At 38.3% G+C, this 5,141-nt stretch overlaps 1 non-coding gene across 1 annotated transcript; it reads left to right on the forward strand.

Annotated features, from left to right (window-relative positions):
• Positions 1-478: 478 nt before the first annotated feature.
• trnai-uau (transfer RNA isoleucine (anticodon UAU)) lies at positions 479-572 on the forward strand. Its single transcript has 2 exons — positions 479-516; positions 537-572. It is a non-coding gene; the product is annotated as a tRNA-Ile (tRNA).
• The last annotated feature ends 4,569 nt before the right edge of the window (positions 573-5,141 follow it).

Below are 5,141 nucleotides of genomic sequence, written 5' to 3' on the forward strand. Positions count from 1 at the left end.
ATTACAGCTGTGAAATGAAGAAAATGCAGCTTGTTTCATTATAATAGTGTTCATGTAGGACTATTCTCTCATGTTGACAGTCTGCCGTTAACGTTAGCTCTCTTGCTAGTCAGTAGCATCAAACAGTAACGTTACAAAATGCTATTCCCAGAGCACTGGCTGTATTACTAACATTCAACAATGCATTTAATGCTTATAACACGAGCCAAATCGATGCTAATTACTAAACTATGCTACTAAATCGATATAACTTAAGGTATTACTGTATCTGTGTGTTGTTTTCATTAACTTACGCCGCAAGATGAAACATGCAAGACGTGAAACAACAAGTGGCACCATCAGAATCTAATTTTCGCCAATTAACCAACAAATACTTAAGTAACAGTGTTGAGAAAGTACTTAGAAACATCTAATGTGAGGTAGTGTATGGATGGTACGGCTTCAAGTCATATATCCAATTGCAGCCAATGTGAGCGAAGCTCCAGTGGCGCAATCGGTTAGCGCGCGGTACTTATACAGCAGTACGTTGCAGAGCAATGCCGAGGTTGTGAGTTCGAGCCTCACCTGGAGCAGTGTTTTTGTAATATTGCAACTTTTCTGTTATTGCAGTTCGAATAAGCCTGTGTCTATTTTTTTAAGAGGACGTATAATGACGTAAATTATTAGTTAGGTATTAGGAGTTTGGCAATGAATATATAATTACTTAATGGCGTAAAATAATGTGTAATATAATGACTTAAAAAGTCTAACATGATTAATTATTTGAATATTGTGTTAATTTTCCATTTACATGCGTATTTACCTTTAAAAAAAACAAACAAAAAAAAAAAAGAATGTGACACAGTAACACAACTAACGTCTTTATATGTTTGATAGCTTCTTTTGAGATTCTGACTTTCTGGGTTTCAGTCGAACTGATTGTAGTACCTCAGTCTAGACAGCAGGCCGCAGTCTAAGATCGTCTAAAAGGCCTAATATGTCTTGTTAATGACCGGCACTTACACATGCCCATCAGTTGATGGCAGTGTTGTTCATGAATTTTATGAAATATCTCTCTTACTTTCAGTTCATGTAGTTCGTTTTCCTCATGTTCACTTTTTTTCCTAGAATGTTAAAGTAACATTTCATCTTGGAAATCCACTCCCCGCACATTTTTTCTAAACAGATTCTTTTAAATTTTAGTTAGTTTACAAAATAACAAAGACAGATACAAAAGTTTAGATTCTTTTATGCATGCTTTACTTCATTTTGAAGCACTGATCTCCGTCACTAAATGTGCAGTCTAACACAAGTTTGAAAATTTAAGCACTTTCACACACTATTGCAACTTGTTTAAAATACAATAAAATGCAAATCACTCAGTGATGCTGTAATAATTCAAATTCAAATTTAATAATCTGAAAATATTTAAAACCAAAAGTAAATTCTGTGACAATGTCTAAACATTTGGATTGGTAATCTTTCTCAAAACTCAGCTTTATCATCTCATCATCCTTCGGGCCCTGTTTTTACATGGTATCTACATTCCAGGTGATCTGTTTACATTTGGTCAGCACTAAATGCAGGTGTAAACAGTGTCCACCTCATTCAGAAATTGTTAAATACCACACCACATTTTGGCCATTAACATTAATCATTTCCAAACAACACCATAGCATTTTCAGGACAGATGTTTACACCAGGTGTAAATGGAAACTTTATGCTGCTAGTCAGAATCATTGCCCTCATATCTGTTTCATTACCTTCATCTACGCGCCAGTCAAAATGACACGGCCCTTCAGGCTAAAATGTTTTTAAGACAAACCAAACATGAGATGTGTCAGGCTGGTTTCATTCCACTCTTGATCTTGACAGTATGGATAAGATCTCTGGCCTGACTATAACATTTATAATAGAAGAATCAACAACTTGTTATTATATACCAAAATCTGGGACCCGGGCCAAATCTGATGCTGTCTGTGGGAAGATTTTTACTCACAGTTGGCTGGCTCTTGTATATTGAATTCTGATTAGTTCATTTTTGATAACAGAAATAGATAATGTGATTCAAACACAACTGGTGCCAGTGAATAAGCCAAGAGCCTGGCAGGTTTACCGCTATGATTCCGATAAGACTCTCTGTGAGTGAATGAGTCAGCAGATTTGAGACAGTGGCAGACAGCTGACCATCAGTTTGCGATCCTTAACTAACCCTCGCTCCTAATACACTCACTCGCCTCAGATTTGGTATCACTGCGAGTTAAATGACTAAAACTCATACAGTTGACTTGAAAAGGACAGACCCTTGCTGATACATAATGACATAGCCTGCTGAGGGATTTAGCCTCCCTTTGTTTAGCGGCCCGCTAAGCAGCGCTGGAGGCCTAGAGGCGATTAGCATGAGATCAGCTGAAAACAAGGTCAAGTCAGGGAAAGAAGCTGCCTTTCGGAGGAGAGACCACATGAAGACGTGGCTCGTCCAGTGCGATGACCTTCTTCTCTGGAATGAGCCGTGGCCGCAATTCACTGGTTTCCATGGGCTTTAGCTCCACAGTTTATCAGGAAGTGCAGTAACAGAACATTTTACACAAGAAAGACACATCATTCATCGTTAAAGGTCATTCAGCTGTATTTTTACAGGCTGTTAGTCTTAACAAAGTTATATTTAATTTTATAAAAAAGGACAGATAATTTGATCTCCATGACACTCGATGATAAACTGCATCTTTGGTTATTTTCAGCAACGTTCATATGCTGAAGTTCATCAAGGAAGAAGAAGAGTAACCTCAGTTATCTAGGTCATAGACACACTAGATTACATAGGACACTCGAGGCGTTTTTGTGAGAAAACGGTTCTTTGCTCATACACGCCCTCTGTCAGCGGGACGTCAGCTGAAACTGTCATCGGCGTGCTCTGTCTGCACTTGCGGTGTGTTTTTCGTGGAAGTGTACAGCAGGCCAAACACACAGTCATCACCACAATGCGCTTGTCTGTCCAAACACTACCTGGAATGTTTTTCTTATACAATTTCGTTCTTTGGCCACAAATTTCATTTGTCAAACACCTGCCTAACATGGTTAATTTTGTGAACAGTTTTAGCTATACAGTTCGAAAGAGTATTGTATTAAGTAAGAAATATTGTGTACTTATGATTTTGTTATGTTATGCTTTTTTATACCATACAGGTGGTGCACAATATTGTGAAAGCATGTTTCCACCACTGAAAAAAAAAAAAAAGATAATTTGCGACTTTTTATCTCACAATTCTGACTTTTTTTTTTTTGGCGAGTTAAAATATAAACTTGCAGTTCTGAGAAACGGAGTCAGAATTGTGAGAATTGTGACAATTCTGACCTTTTTTTCAGAGGATTGTGTGATACAGACAGCTGCGAGTTATAAAGTCAGAATTGCGATATAAACTGAAAATTCTGATAAATGAAGTCAGAATAGTGATATGTAAACTTGCAATTGACTCTTTGCAAACAGCTTGATTGACAGGTAATCTGACCAATTATAATGCAGATTCCGCCATTCTGTCCGACAAACAAATCAGACAGGAGAGTGGATTAACTTCGGTAGTCTTAGGGCTCGTTCACATATAGTGCCTAAAAACATGTGGAAAACGCTAGGTGCACTGCCTTCTCCTTCTTTCCAAAGCGCTCTGTAGCTTGTGCTCCCGTTGCGTCTGCTGTTCCTAAGCAACTATGACCTGCAACTATGACTCTCCATGAAGGCGTGGAAGTTTCAGTAGAGGATAAATGGATTTCCAACAGTGAAAATAACTTGCAGTAGCTTTGCTACTAAAAATGTCTATCCCTGTACAGCTATGATCAGCTGGTTCTTCATCTTGGCTGAGCTTCTAATGTTGTTGTGGGAAGGGATGAAGCTGATTGGTTGGTTTTTGTCACATGACCTGTGGTGCGCTTGCGGCATTCTGAAAAGTTGTGATGTTTTTATCTCGATGCGGCGCAGAAAAAATGAGTGCGTTGCCTCCATTATGAAATAACAAACTTGTGCGACATGTGAACGGCGCTTTTACACCTGTAAATCGATTGCTTTGTTCCGAAACAGGGATTAAAATTATTACAGTGTTGCTTTTTATTCTTGGTGCGGTTTGTTTTCACACGTCAAAGTTTCTAAACAGACCAAATGTGTTAATACAAGTCATGCGCAAGTAAACTGTCCTCTGGTCAAAGTTACACAGTTTATTTTCCTTGATTCCGCTCAGCTGTCATCCGTCAGGATGGAACAATTATTACCCATTATACAATGTGATATAGCCTGGTTCATTGGTCCGTTGGATCGGATTGCTTTCTCACTACAACTGAACTGCTCCAGAGTTGGTTTTCAATCGAGCCGAGACCACCTCGTTCAGGCGATTTTGGACCGGTTGTTTTGGCAGGGATGCAAGCGCGATTCCGAAACAACGGGCTAGGTGTGAAAGCACCCTTAGCGGTCTCAGTCTGCTTGTTTGGTGCGCACCAGGGTTCGGAAGGCAGCGTTCACACTTACTCAAATGATTCGCACCAACAGAGCAAACGCAGTAGAGTTCGATTTAGTCAAATGAAACATGACAAGTGTAAACACACCCTTAAACTTGAAAATATTGACATCTTTCCACGGTTGAAATAAAAAACGTTTTTCGTGCTTGAAGTAAAGAAGAAAAGACTATCAGTTCACGTGTTATTGATCTAACAACGCAATACACTGATCTGTCACAACACATTAAAGAGGCACAAAACGGTATTTATTGTTTGAATTTCTTAAAAATGACAACATTTTAAAGCTGAGACCACAAGTAACCTGCTCTGTTTTGTCGGTTGACGTGTTGTCAGTTTCGTCTTTGCTCCACGATGTATTTTTCACTGCATTAGAACATGATTTATATTGTGAGAGCGGCATTGTTTTTTGGACATAGCAACAGTAACTAAGTAGGGCGGATTTTTGTAAAGGTCAGATTTTATTTCTCAGAATTGCGAGACAAAAACATGCTATTCTGAAAAATAAAGTGAATTTCTCAGAATTGGGACTTTATTTCTCAGAATTCAACTTTATTTCTCAGAATTACGAGTTTATTTCTTAGAATTATTTCTTAGAACTGCGCAATTCTGAGAAATAAAGTCAGTTTATATTTGTAATTGTGAGTTTATCTCTGACAATT

This window comes from Labeo rohita, chromosome 13, assembly GCF_022985175.1.
Source record: "Labeo rohita strain BAU-BD-2019 chromosome 13, IGBB_LRoh.1.0, whole genome shotgun sequence".
NCBI lineage: Eukaryota > Metazoa > Chordata > Actinopteri > Cypriniformes > Cyprinidae > Labeo > Labeo rohita.